Below are 15,504 nucleotides of genomic sequence, written 5' to 3'. Positions count from 1 at the left end.
CCCAGCGGGGGAATAGCTGGGTCAAATGGGACTTCCAGTCCTAGTTCTTTGAGGTATCTCCATACTGATTTCCACAGTGGTTGCACCAGTCAAGACAGACTTTCTTGAGATCACAAAAAATGATGGCAATGCAAAGAAATGCCTTTCAGACCCAGTATGATGCAAAAAGTGACCTGAACTAACGCCAGGCAAAAAGTCAAGGTGGACTTGGCTAATTGATGATTTCCAGCACTGCCCCAAATAGAAAACACTCGGCATTTGCAGCTTCCTGACCACCTGACTTTGGCTGTTTCTCTTAATCAGCAAAAACGAATGCTAAATATATTTGCTTTAACCATTTGAATGAGTTTATTCCATACAAAGCAGATAAATTTTCTTGCACAATTTCAACAACATGCTGGTTTGTTAATAGGAAATTAAAAGAATCTGGTTTTCTTTTTTCTTTTTCAAAAAAGGTTAGAAAAGTGTCACACTCATCTAAGGGAATAGTGATTTATGTGAGGAGCAGGAAGACATACAGATTCTAGGCTCACTTCATCTTCATAACAATTTCTCACTGCAGTTATAGTTTTACTCATTTTACAGAGAAGGGATCTGACGTTCAAAGAGATGGACTAGCTTTCTCAAAGCCCCTTGTCTGCCTAACATCAGAAAACACTGCAGCCAATGTGGTCTCTGCAGAGGATAACTCACATAATACCATTTCCCTGCTTAAAACTCTCAAGTGATTTCACATCACACTTTCTAGAGACCAGACTCCTCTCCATAGCCTAAGGACCCATCACCATCTGGCCTCTGACTTCTCCAAACCAGCCATGCTTATTCTCTGCCTCCTCTGCCTGGGATGCTTTTCCTTCTCTTTCCAGGGAAGCTGCTCTTTGGACATTTCATTCTGCTTCATTCACAAGGGCTTCCCTGACCACCAAGTGAACACTAGGTCTTCATCCCTGTTTTATCTTTTTTTTTTTTTTTTTTTTTTTTGGTACCAGGGATCAAACTCTGGGGACCTTGTACTTGCAAGGCAGGCGCCAGAACCACTGAGCTAAATCCCTGGCCCATCCCTGCTTTATCTTATTCACTGCATTTATCACTTGTTTGAAATTTACTTACATGTTCAATTAGATTTCTGATTTATTACCTAAGCCGCTTAAAGATAGAGACCTTTCTTCTTACTGTAGCTCCAGTGTCTTACAAGAATGAATGAATAAATGAATGAGAGCTGTCTTTAGCCTGTTTTGTGGCAATAAACACCACAGACCGGGTAATTTACAGTGGGCTTGAGATAGACAATTCCGGGCATGGCAAAGCTGGCTGGGGAAGTTGGTATGACCTGTTAATTACAAAATCCTAGAACACATGTAGAACGAACGGTTCCCACAGCCTGGCACTTGGACTTGTCATGAGAACTTGAGCAGGTTTTCAATAGGATGGCTTAGCCTAAGGAGTGGGTGATACAAAAAGGACAGTCCACATTAAGATTTTGCCACTGTGTTCTCTCTTGCATGATGGCCCACCCTCACACTGTAGAGTGTATTTCTTTTCCTACTTTTACTTGGCCCAAACTCGCTCTGCAGAGCTGATTTCTTTTCCTACCTTTAATAAAACTTTGCTACCATTTGTGCTTGTCTTGACCAATTCTTTGCTCAGGACAGAAAGAACCTAGAAAACACCTCCAGAAGGAGACTCTAGCACCCCCAAATCCAGTAACAAGCTGAAATGTATTGGTTCAGAGTTCTGGAGGCTAGGAAGTCCAATATGGCCTCAGCATCTGATGAGGTCTTTCTTGATGCATCATCACATGGCAGAAAGGAAAACAGAGAGAGCGAGCAGAGGCCAAATCCACCTTTTATAATGGTATTACTCTACTGGAGGGCAAACTTTCACAACCTAAACACCTATCATTAGGCATAACCTCTTAACAGTTGCACTGATTATGTTTTCAGTACCTGAGTTTTTGAAGGGACAAGACACCCATGCCATAAAAGATGATAAAAGAGAGGTATTTTAGAAGGCCCCAGAGTTCTTGTTTTGACTTGTCATGAGCTTGGCACCCTCCCTGAATAGGAACAACCCTAACAAAACTCACGCTTGATCAGGGGGTATTATTCAGTGGTAGAGTGCAATATAATTCTTCCAAAAGTTAAAAATATTACTTTCAAACAAAAATAAATGTGTAAGGTTTTAACCCATTAATGAGGAAACCAATAAGATGTTAAAATTATTAGCAAATATCTCTTACAAAAGGCAGCTTTTCAGAACTTCTCCTTTATCTGAAGTTTCTCACAATAAATGGCCCAAGACAGTCACTATACCAGTCAGACGTATTTGGGGTTTGCATATTCTGGTCTCCTACATACTTGTGTCTTGTACCCTAACAGAACTATGTACATCACTGAGTTACAATTCAATACCCATTAGTTTCTAAACGTAGTTCAGAATAATTTAAACACAATTCATATTTTTACGGTAATATTTAGAGATTGGAGATAAAAACACAGATTCAGAGGCTATCGTATGGAAGAAAAGGAAGAGAAGATTGAGTAGACCACTAGAGCCTTTTAGGAATGGAAAAGGCATTGATTTAAATCAGCACAATACACCTTGCCTTTGCTTAACGTGCTTTTCCTGGCCGTGTCATCTTCAGAAGGTCTCCCCCACCCCCATCCCACTTTCTGTTTCAGCAAATTACATTTAAATGTTTGGGGTTTAAAATCTTTCTTTGAAATCTACTCTAGAGACTTACTCATGTCTCTGGAATTGCTCCCATGTACACAGGAAGTATACATGTTCATGAACTTTTGTCTCCTTTTCTTTCGTTAATCTAACTTTTGCTTTAGGGAATTATCTAACGTTGTCCACCCATTTGCAAGTTGTCCTTTGACTTCCTCTCATTTTTCCCAGCATTCTAAATTTTAAAGAAAAGCAGCAGTAAACAATTGAGATGTTAACTGCTAAATAATCTTTCTTTAGATCTACAGACTTCAAAACACCTGGTAGCCTTCAGATACTATCAGAACGTAGCCTTGCCATATTCTAGCCCATGCATTAATTAATATAAAGCATTTAAGTTACTGTGAGGTTTAACTTGCAGAAAAATATTATGGTTGTCTGAAGAATTATAGGCAAGCCCCAAGATGTGAAGGCCAATTATGATGTTCCAGCCAGAGAGGGAACAATAAAGGAGACACATACCCTGCCCAGCACATAGACTTCCTGATCATTGTCCCTTCGCGCTCTCTCCCTATAAAAGTCCTTTCAGGTTCCTGAGTTCTTTAAAATGGTCTTATTTGGGGGGATAGCCAAGCCCATCTTCTCAGAGTGCCAGCCCTTGAACATGATTGATTTCCTTTCACTGACTCTCACCTCCTGAATATTAGGTTTCAGTTTGTGAGCAGACAGACTTGGACTCAGTAACAATTCCAGGTAAGAGTCATGAAGTGTAGAGAAAAAATATTTTTCTTTCCCTAAAGTTTCAAGATTACTTGGTCCTGCATTAAGGCTTAGTGAGACTTAATAGTATGCATAGTAGACGTAGTGTGAAAGTTGAGGAAGACTGTGGGCTTGGATTTTAGCAGAATCATTTTTAGAGATTTTTAAAAACTTGATTGTTCCCCTAGATGGGAGTAGTAGAATAGTATCCATGATTGCAAAACTAGGGGAGAGGCAAGGCCAATTTTCAGGTAACACTGGGCTTAGATTTGTCACATCTTTACCTTTCCGTGGACCTCTGACCCGTGCCAGGAGCATTTTGACTGCGAACTCTAGTGCAGGGAGCACCATTCACACCCCTAGGCTACCAGCAGCAGCAAGCACGGGCCCTTGGCCATGTGGAGCCTTCTGTCTAAGACAGGATGTCTACCCTATGGCATGAGACATTTCACTGGGCTCTCACATACAACCGAACTTCGTAATCATCTCTGAAATGACAAGGGATTTTTTTCCATATAAAACAGACATTATTTCTTAGGACTCTCCCAAGTGCTGCCAAGTCAGTATTGGAAATCATTCACTATGTAGCCATAGAAACCTCATTAGGAACTCAGAATGCTGGGTGAAAATTCCCAAAACATTTCTCAGGGCTCCCAAGAATTGATGAAAGAAGCTTCTTGCTTGGGTGAGTTTCTCCACAGTCAAGGAGCCCTGTTACAATGCTGGCTTTGTGAGGTGGCCTTAGCCCTGGGGCTGGGCCTGTCAGGCTGACTCCCAGGTCCCAAACTGAATGAATCCCCAGCTTGACCTCAGCTGGAAAAGTCAAATGTGCGAGGATCAAATGTCTTGGAGCAAGAAAAGGGCTACTCATTAAGTTGTCCAGCACATAAAACACAGATAGTATTAGAGATGAGGAGGAAGCACAGCTTCTCAGACCCAAAAATAGTGGCTTCAAGTATGTTCAACATGAGGGATCTGCTCCAGAGTTGAAGGACTGGGCCTCCACTCCAAAGAATTCTGCTGGAAACATTTGTGCACAGATGCCACACACATCTGTTCTGAACTACACTAACATGTTAACGGGGGAGAATGAAGCCTAAGGCCTCTAAAATAGCACCAGTCGGGAGGAGAGCTATTAAAGGGGAACTTTTTAATGCTTGGTGTTGGAATTCTGAACTTAGAATCTCAACCCCAGGCTCATTACACAGCCCAGTCTGTGTTGAACTATGAATTTTTTAGGACTTTGAATCTTTATGGCATTCAATTTAACGAGCAATACAATTTGTGTTCTGTCACTTTAGCCAGACACAAAAATAATAACCATTGCTTTAGTTCTATCTGATACAACTGATAACAAGCAATTAATTTAAAGAAGCATTTATAAAACCTAGGCAAATACTTTCTATAATACTGAATTCAAAAACATTATGTGATTGGTGCTAAAATTGACTAACCACTACCTAGTGTTACGCTTGTGACATTTTTTTCCAAACAGATTATAAATATGCAAATTCCCATAACTGTGAATTGGCTTTTTCTGTATTCTGGATGATAATTTACCATGTACATTACAAAATGTCCAAGTGCTAATAAATCTTCCTCATTATTGGATATGTTTTCTAACTAATGCAATGATGTGCCACACAGCGTGACTATTAAAATTATCAGGGTCCTGAGGACTCTTTCGGAGGCCAACACAAGACGTCTCACTGAAGTACTAGTAATAAACTAACAGCAATAAGCGAACAATTCATTTTGGAATTAGCAGAACAGTTAGGATAGCCAGTGACTAGGGAGATTTGGACTCTTCTAAGCCTATGTCTTTCATTGTGTGAATTATTTTCCTGACACTAACCTGCTATCTTCAGGATTTAAAAAATTAATCCTTAACACCTGCTTGTAAACTTGCTACTTGTTCTTCTCATAATCCTAAAAAAAATGTATAACTAGTTGTTCTGCTGGGTTATGCCATATTTCTTTTCTGAAAATGTATTATTGAATCAAAGGGTCATTTGATTTATTTCAATTCAGAAAATATTGATTTTTTTTTTTTTTGAGATGAGGTCTCATTACATTGCTCAGGTGGACCTCAAAGTCCTGGGCTAAAAAAATCTTCCCAGCTCAGCCTCCCAAGTATTGGGCCTACAGGTACTGTATGTGATCAATAAATATCAATTTTGTGTTTTTATTAAACAAGACTCAACAGCAAAGAAAACAGAAAAAACTAGAGCATGGCCTGTGTCCTCATGGCGCTTCCTATTAAGCTGAGTGGATGGTGAGTAAATAAATCAGTAGCTATAAATACTCAGTGGAGTAAGAGCTAAACGGTGCATTGTAAAAGGATAGAAACAGCAATCCCATTTGAACAGCTACCATCAATCAAAATAAATTTTGAAATACAAGATCAATTGAAAAATATGGGAGGGAGAACATCCTAGGCTGAGGGAAAAGCTTGAGCAAAGACACAGAAGCAGGGATGTATAAAGTATTTTTGGGAAACAAGAAGTTGTCTAGTTTCACTGGACCATATAGTAGGTATAGGGTAGTTACAATAAGAGACAAAGCTGGAAGGCGATGTTCAGAGGACAATTTAATGGATGAAAACCAGATTGAGACCTGCATATGTTTCTGCGGGCAACAAGGGCATGCTGAGTTTTTTAAAACATGGAGTTGTGTGATCCCAGCCAGGCTTGAGGAGGATTAGTAAGGTCATGGCTTATAGAAGAGAACAGAGGAGTAAAAGGAGAAGAGGGAATTAGAGCCAGCACTGGAGCCAGGAAGTCCAGTCAGAGCTATTACAACATTATTTGCACTTGGATATCTCATAGGCCTCTCAAACCTATGATGGCCAAGAGAGAAATCTTCATTTTTCCTCTATAATATTTTCTCCCTCAACCTTCCGCATCTCAGCCCCTGTTCTGGCACTACCATCCACCTTATTCCTCTAGACAGGAACTGGGAGTTACATTCATTTGATTTCTCCCTTTCCCTCATCCCCATGTCTGACCCATTAGAAAGTCTTAACAGTATCCCAAAAGGACATTCTGTGTCCAACCACTTCTTTCCATTTTCCTCATTAAAACCCTAGCCTAGGGCACCCTAAACATTCATTTGTACAGCTGCAATAACCTCCTGACTGGTATCCTTTTCACATTCTCCAAGTGGCAGCCAAAAAGAACTACTCAAAGTGTAAATCACATCATACTACTCTCTTGTTTAAAATTCTCCAATTGTGGCCCATTGTATGTACAACAAAATCCAAACTTTCTCTTGTGTTCTAAAAGGCTCTGAATATTGTGTCCTTTGCTTAACCCTCTGATTCTCTCTTTTCTTTCCATCTCCATGATGCTGTAGGCTTCTTTCACTTTAGGGTCCTTTTAATTGCTGAGTATCATAATTATTCCCCAGGTCTCATTCTTTCATGATGAAGTTTTATAGGGCTGGATCCATCTCTTACCCAGTAAATCTATATATAGCTTTTCAAGAGCCACGTAGAAAAAGTTCTGATTTGTGGTTGCAGAAGCTATTGTAGAAATTGACTGCAATAAAAGGACATCTTTGAGAAGCCCCAAAATAGAAGACTCCCCTAGATCATTTCCTCCCCCTTGACCCTCTGGAGTTACATTTGGTGACACAAACTAAAATATCAAAGGTGGCAATGGGAAAGGGAGGATAAAGTTTCTTTTCCAAAAGAGAAGGCTCCTTGGACTTCTCCAATTCCCAAATCCATCACTGTTTTCCTCTCCATTCATTTCTCTGCAGAACACTTAGTTTATTCAAATGTACAAAGCTCCTATCACTTTGTTATTACAAAAGAATATATGCCCTTGCACATATAAACATCTCTTCCTTCTCACCTCCATTTTTGTACCACATCTCTAAAACATATTTCCAACTAAACCATGCTTCAGATCAAGTACTAGCCAATTCAGTTTCTGGAAAAGGCTGTCTTATTATATTATCACATGGCTTTTCCTTGTGCCTGTGAGTAGAAAAAGAGAAAGGACACAGCTCTCTGGTATCTCTTCTTATAAGGACACTAATTCCATCATAAGGGACCCATCCTTCTGACTTCATCTAAACATAGTTACCTCCCAAAGGACTTATCTCTATACTATCACTTGAGAGTTAAGACTTAACATTAAGAGGGAGGGAGACAATTCAGCCCATAGCATCTTCTTATTAAAATTTGTCAGACCCATAATATTCAAAGAAACTTCTGTTTTCCTGACCCAAACTACTGGTCCCAGCACAAAAAAACAGGCAATGACAATAAATCAGGCCCTACGTGGAAGGAGCAGCTGCATAGACTTCAAATTCATGGGGAAAATCACAAAAGCCCCAGCTCCATCAGTGCCATCATGCCAGAAAATGCCCAAAGAGACAATTATCTTTGCCAAAGAAATCAAGATGAAGCATCATAAAAAGTCAGAAAATGATCACATTGTGGTCTATCATTCCCTACTAAAAAGAACTACACAGAGATCCTTGGAGGAATGTCTAATACCTGGTCTAGGCCAAGAAATTTTCAAGATAAGTCTAGGTATCTTATTATACCAGAGAGTGAGGAAGCTGTCAGAGGCCTCTGGGGATTTATGAAAATGACAAAAGAAGCTAACCTGAAGAGGCTCCTTTGGGCCAAAATTGAGATAATTTAAGCAAGAAAAGAATAATGGCTGTGCTATGGTTTGTCTAGGTGTGCCCCGAAGGGTCATATGATAAAGGCTTAGCTCCCAACTCATGGTGATATTAAGAGTTAGTGGAACCTTTAAGAGGTGGGACCTAGTGGGAGGAAGTGAGGTCATTGGGAATGTACCCTTGAAGAGATATTGGGATCCTAACCCCTCATGTTCCTCTCTTGTTTTCCAGCCACGATGAGGTAAGCAGCTTCCTCTAACACAAAGTCCTGCCATAATGAACCATGTGCCTTGCTACAGTCCCAAAAGCAACAGGCCAACCAACTGTGGACTGAAACCTCCAAAACTGTGAGCCAAAATAAACCTTTCCTCTTTCTAAGCTGATTATCTGAGGTATTTGTTATAGCAATAGAAAGCTGACTAAAATAGCCTACAATGGATTGCAGTACATCAAATATGTTAAAAATCTGTATGTTCATAAAGACACAGAAAAGAATTTGTTAGTTTTGGAGGTTGTTAGGAAAACAAGACATTATCCTGAAAACTAGTAAAGAATCAAGCATTTATTGTAGCTTTCCCATGTAAACTCTATCATTGAAAATAAAAAATTAGTTGATTAAAAAAAAGTTCAGAAAGAATGTGTTTCCTTGTGGTCACAGTTCCTGTGAAGCAGCTCCTCTTCCACAGACACAGCTGTCACTTAGTTCCTGGAACACTGTCCTTTCCCCATGCACCTTCAGGGCAAAGGATGCTGTATTAGTTTGCAAGGGCTGCTGTAATAAAGAACCACAAACTGAGTGACTTAAACAGCAGAATTGTATTATTTCACAGTTCTGGGGGCTAGAAGTCTGAGATCAAGGTGTCAGTTGGGTTGGTTCCTCCTAAGGGCTGTGAAGGAGAATCTGTTCTATGCTACTCTCCTGGCTTCTAGAGGTGAGCTGGCAATCTCTGGAATTCCTTGACCTACAGAAGCATCCACCCTGTCTCTGTCTTTGTGTTCACATGGCCTTTTCCCTGTTTGTATGTTTCTGTGTCCAAATTTCCCCTTTTTATGCGGACACAAGTCATAGTGGATTGGAGTCTACCTAATGATCTTATTTTAATTTGATTACCTCAGTAAAGAACGTATCTCTACATAAGGTCACACTGAAAGGCATTGAGGGTCAGAACTCCAAAATATCTTTTAGGGGGACACAATTCAACCCATAGCAGATGATAATAGCATCTGCTATTGCTAGTCCCTCAATGTTTCATCATCTCTTCTAGACTAGTTTGAGTTTTCCACATCATGATAAATAGTTCCACAGAGTATATCAAGTTTGCTCCGGGACTCTGACTGGTGCAACCCCTTTGAGAGCTATTTACTATGTTAAGTTGCTAGGACATGGTGAGAGGTGGCATGGGTGGTGGGTGAAGTGAGTGAAAGGGAGGTATTAAACATGATTTCCACTCTTCTGCCCTGGGCAATGGTGGTAGAATGCCTTTCACTGAGATCAAGCATGAAGAGAAGAATTGTGTTTAGACATGTAAAGAATGTGTAAGACACATGCACACGCACACACACGGCCTGTGATTTATAGGGTTTACATATGTTGGACATACAATGTCAGCAGCAGGAATTCAAGTCCTGGCTCTGCCACTTATTGGTTGAGGCACTTATGAAAAAAGACTCATCTGTTTATTCTTTATCATGTCCAGTAAAATGTCCAACAAAATGTCTGGTATGTACTAAAGAAATGATAAATGTTAGTATTAGCCAGGATTACTTTTACATATGTCCTTTACATGTGGAGAAAGTATCACCAACAATAAAGGTTTTGAAGAGATTGACCTGAACGTGCTCTAATTCCTATTTTCCACTGAAAATTTAAAATTACTTTGAATGCAGTGCAGGATGGAAATAAAGTTGCTGGCAGGCTTGTAGATTTAAAGCTTTCTTCCTATTTGGTTTTGAACTCAGTAAGCCTGTTTAAAACAATTTCTAACCTCGATGGTAGGTATCAATTGAAGATGTAAATAGATTTCAAAGCAATGTAGATATTTTATGATGTTAAGGGGATTTAGAAAATAATCTGGCCTTTGATTTTCAGATGATGAAGTTCAGACCTGAAAGGTTAAATGATTCATCTGAAGCCACAAAACTGATGCAAAGTAAGGACTAAATTCCAGACCTTGTGGCTCAGGAGATGACCTCTTCATCTCCAACATGGCGGCCTCCAGCAAAACAGTCCAGAAAAAATGTTTTTTGCACAGAATTTTCAAATTATATTCAACCTCTCTCTAAAAAGATATGTTAGAATTAGTGATGAGAACCCAAAGCAGAAGTTTAAAAATGACTATGTTCTAGTAAATCCACTAAAATTATCACTTTGAAAAATAGGTGAATGATTTAACTAGCAAGTTAAACTTTGGAAAAAATGTATGTTCTTAGCAAAAAGTGTACTTTCACACTGGGAATAGATTTTTCCTATACCCTTGAACTATAAGTTGTTACTTTTTAAAATATTCTTTTGAAGACGTTGTTATTATTTTTTCCTACACAACAATTAATTTAATGCTGTCTTCAAAATTATACATCTTATAGAGATTCTATTTTAAGGAAATTTGATTTAATTAAGTGAAGACATGTTGAGGAGATGATTATATACTTTTATAATTAACTTGAATTTTGAAGTTCGAGTGAAATAAACCTAAGCATAACAAGTGGGTCAGTTATGTTGCAACACTTCTATAATTGTGTGGAACTAAGTAAGCCAGTTTGCCCTCTTAGAAGGAAAACCAGAGATAGAATTTATTTCCCCATCTCACCTTTTCTGGTGTAGGAAGGAGATTTCAGAAAAAAAGAAAGCTGCAGGACAAAATTGGAGACAAAATTAACACAGTATTTCTTAATATGGGTTATGTTTTTTGTATTATAAAGTATGCTGGGTAGGGAAAAGCCAGCTAACTGAACTGGATTGTTAAAAAGGTTCTATTATCTCAAAGATTTGGTATCCATGGTAACTGAGACATACTTACTCTTTCCATCCTTAGTGAGGGAAATAAACAGTAAAAGAGCTTGCCATTTCCTGATATCCTTGTCTCATACCTAATAAGTTATTATTTGAGTGGGATGCCTTAAGAAATCTTATTCTTGTTTTACCTTTAAAACAGAACCAACAGAAATAAGAAATAAGAAAATATAATCAAAGCACAGAAATGCAAAACCAGCTCACAAAGTCAGGACTGGGGGTGCTTCAAAAGCACTTCCAAGAAAGAAAAGAGTTGCTCTCTGCATTTCACCTCAGGCTGGCTGATGTCTAAGGTAGTAGCCATGCATGTCCCTGTGCTGCTACAAGCTATAGGATGTATGGTCCTCTCCCATGAAAGCTTCCGTGGTCCCTAAGGGAGCCAGATAAAGTGGGCCAACCTCAAACAGCCTAAAAATATTCTAAAAAGAATATCCAATCAGTTGTTACCAAGTGCTTTTTGCATGTATAACTCATTGTTGTCTCTGAAGAATAACTTGTCAAACAAGTTCTGCATATCTATATGTGCCAGCTACTGTGTAAGGTTCTGAGGATGTTGGATATGAATGCGACTGTACCAGATGACAAAGATGTGGATCCTGAATAGGATCTAGATGTCGCATTTCCTATTGACATGAAGAAGGATCATTAACATCCATCTTCGGTGAGCACGTCATTATTTAACACCCTTAAAACAGTTTCTTGCAACCAACTGACACTTAATAAACGTTGACTGAATATAAGAGCTCTAGGGAATTATCATAATGAAGTTAAGAAACTTCAAAGTTATCTGTAACAGAGAGGCCTTCAAAACACAATGTCTCAAGTTGTAATCAAATAAAATGGTGCAATTAAAATTTGTTATAAATAATGATAAATATAATTAAAGTTTTAAGAAATGAGTACCAAGCTGGCATATGGATCCATACAGTCTGGCTCCAGGGAATACTATACTCTACCTCCTCTTAAACAGCTGACCTGAGCAGGAAAAGGGACAGACGCTAAAATCTTTGTATAGCTGTAGTGATTGGAAAAAAAAAAAAGGAAAGGAAAACAGTTCTAAACTTTAAACTACAAAACTTTAGAAGACAAACATACACTGTGTCATCAAATTATATCTATTCATTCATTGCTTTATTCATTTCTTCAGTCAATATTCATCCTGCCCAGAACTCTTTTGGGCACCAGAGCTGGCACACATGGGACACAAGTCACTGTCCTCATGGTCTATTTTCTCTATAGCTCTGGCCACCTTCAAATACACCCTCTGATTTATTTATATGTTAATTATATTGATCATCATCTGTTTACTCTTAATAGAACATAAATTCCAGGAAGACATAACATTTTGTGTTTTTATCCCAGAAGTATCCCAAGCTTCTACAGCAGTGCTTGGAATACTACAGGGATTCAATAAATATCTGTTGAATGAATGAATCATAGAGCTTACTTTTTGGTGGAAGACAACATAACTTTTAAATGAAATAATAGGAATATATGCAGAGTACAGTCATAAGTTTTCTATGCTTCTTTTCTTTCATACAACAGTGGTATTTCTCTGTCACTATTAGCCTTACAAAGACAGTCTGAGTCTTAAGTAAGATGTACAAATACTTTGGGGCCCTGAGAAGACTGTGGGCCCTTAAATATGTGACAGTTTTGTAGTCTGCCTTTGAATTTCTTCTATTTCAAAGTTTTAGAGAGAAAGGTCTGCAGGCATATTTATCATTTTCAGTGTGATTTCAGCACACTGATAAATGTCACGGGTAGCTCAATATCCAGGCGTGTTCCCCCACCCTGCTACTCAAAAACCACACTCAAAAGCTACTCAAAAGCCAAGATTTTCCTAAGTTTGGTACTGCATTATTTTACATTTTATTTCTATAGTCCTACTTTCTCTTCCAGCAACTCTTCATTTATCTTTAAAACTGCTGCTGAAATATAAATCATATACCACACAATTCACTCATTTAAAGTCACTTTTAGTATATTCATAGAGGAATATCCATCCCCAGAGTAAATTTTATGACATTTTCATCACATCAAAAAAGAAACCCCATGCCCTTTAGTTTTCACCCTCATATCCACCCCTTCTCTCCTCTGCTGTAAGCAAACACTAATCTGCTTTCTATTCTTATAAATTTCCTTATTATGGACTTTCACATAAATGGAATCTTATATGTATTCTTTTGTGTGTGGCTTCTTTCACTTAACATATTTTAAAGGTTCTTCCAGGTACTATACTTCCTTTTTTGGCTGAATAATAATCCTTTTATGGATATATCACATTGTTTATCTATTCATCTGTTGATAGACATTGGGTTGTTTACACTTTAAGCTATTGTGAATTATGCTGCTGTGACCATTCCTGTGTAAGTTTTTGTATGGAAATTTTTTTCTTTTTGGTATATAACTAGGAGGAGAATTGCTGGGGCATACAGTAACTCTGTTTAATCCATTTCAGGAACTGCCAGACCATTTCCCAAAGCAACTACACCACATTACATTCTCACTGGTAGTATATGTGGGTTCCAATTTCTATGTATCTTCAGCAACACTTGCCAATATTTACCTTTTTTATTCTAGTCACCATAGTCAATGTGAAGGTGTAATCTAATTGTGGTTTTGATTTTCATTTTTCTAATTATTAGTGATGTCAATCATCTTTTCATGTGTTCATTGGTTATTTGAATATCTTTCTTGGAGAAATGTCCATTCAGATCATTTTTCCATTTTTCTAATTGGATTGACTCTTGTTATTGAGTTATAAGGGTCCTTTATATACTCTAGATACAAATCCCTCATCAGATATATGATTTGCAAATATTTTTTCCTGTTTTGTAAGCTTTCACTTACCTGATGCTGTCCTGTGATGTGAAAAGTTTTCACTCTTTTTAATTCATCGATTTTATTGGTACATTTTAGGTATACAATATAATGACATTCATCATTGGGAATTTGTACCTTTACATAATCTCTCTCGGTTCTTATTTTTTCCCCATTCCCTTGCCCTCCCTTAAACCCCTCCACCCCTTCCTATTTACAAAGACTTTGTTTCCATTTTTTCCTTTTCTCATGTTTATTCCTTTCCCCTACTGCTCCCACTTCCCCTTCCACTTTGGACTTTTCTTAAAAGTTTTTACTTTAAAAAAAATCCAATTTATGTATTTTTCCTCTTAATGTCATGTGCAAAGGTGCTTTGTCCAATTCAAAGTCAGGAAGATTTACCCCTATAATTTCTTCTAAAAATCCCGTGGTTTTCTTTTATTTAGATATTTGATGCATTTTGAGATGATTTTTGTAGAGAAGGTGAAATGTTCACCTTCATTTTTTTTTTTTTCTTGGTACTAGAGGCAGAATCCAGGGCCTTTACACTGAGCTACATCCCCAGGTCATTTCATTATTTTTTATTTTTATACAGGGTCTGCTGTGTTGCTCAGGCTGGGCTCTAACTTGCAGTCTTCCTGCCTTCACCACCCAGAGGGCTGGGATTACAGGTGTGGGCCACCATAATGCCATTCTTCTACATGTGGTTATACAGTTGGGTGCCAGGACCATTTGTTGAGGAAACTATTCTTTTCTCATTGAAGTCATGACACGCTTGTCACAAAGCAGTTGAACATAGATGTATGCCTTTACTGACAGACTCTTAATTTTTTTCCGGAAATATACATGCCTATTATGGTGCTGGTACCACACTGTCTTCACTGCTATTTGCTTTGTAGTATGTTTGGAAGTTAGGAAGTATGCGCCCTCTTTCTTTATTCTTTTCCAGGATTTCTTGATCTATTCTTTCCCCTTGAAATTTCATATGGATTTTAGCTTGTCAATTTCCACAAGAAATCGGCCAGGATTCTGTGAGAAGTTGTGTTGAATCTGTAGATTCATTTAAGGAGTGTTACCATCCTAATAATGTTAAGTCTTCTCATGTATGAACATGAGATGGTTTTTCATCTATTCATATCTTCTCTAATTTTTTTCAGTTTTGGCTTGTGGTTTTCAGGGCTCTTTTTGTTCCAAAATATTTTATTCTTTTTGATGCTACTATAAATGGAATTGCTTTTTAATTTTGACTTCATTCCATATGTATAAAAATACAATGATCTGTATGCTGAAAACTTGGTGAGCTTTTTTTAGTTCTCATGGCTTTTAGTGATTCCTTAAAATTTTCTACATATAAGAGCGTGTTATTTGTGAATAGAGATAGTTTTACTAGTTCCTTTCTAATTTGGATGTCTTTTTCTTGCCTAACTTCCCTAGCTAGGACCTCTAGTACAATGTTGAACAGAAGTGCTAAAAGTCGACATTCTTGTCACATTCCTGGCCTTGGGGAGAAAGTATTCATGCTTTCACTGTTAAATATAATGATGCTTTTTATCAGGTTGAGGAAATTCGGTCCATTCTTCATTTATCGTTTCTGCCTCGCTGAG

The 15,504-nt window shown here is 38.1% G+C and overlaps 1 protein-coding gene across 1 annotated transcript in view; it reads right to left on the bottom strand.

Annotated features, from left to right (window-relative positions):
• Cfap95 (cilia and flagella associated protein 95) overlaps nt 1-15,504 on the bottom strand; it is a 204,424-nt gene that overhangs the window by 28,984 nt on the left and 159,936 nt on the right. The window contains exon 6 of the transcript XR_015440114.1: nt 1-15,504. This exon is cut by the window's left edge and continues 20,581 nt beyond it. The gene's annotated coding sequence lies outside the window, so the exon portion shown is untranslated.

This window comes from Heterocephalus glaber, unplaced genomic scaffold (genome assembly GCF_053883595.1).
Source record: "Heterocephalus glaber isolate CG9 unplaced genomic scaffold, H.glaber_assembly_v1.0 deba00001481, whole genome shotgun sequence".
In the NCBI taxonomy this organism is placed as follows: Eukaryota; Metazoa; Chordata; class Mammalia; order Rodentia; family Bathyergidae; genus Heterocephalus; species Heterocephalus glaber.
The sequence above is the reverse complement of the archived record's forward strand: the minus strand, read 5'-3'. Positions and strand labels throughout refer to the sequence as shown.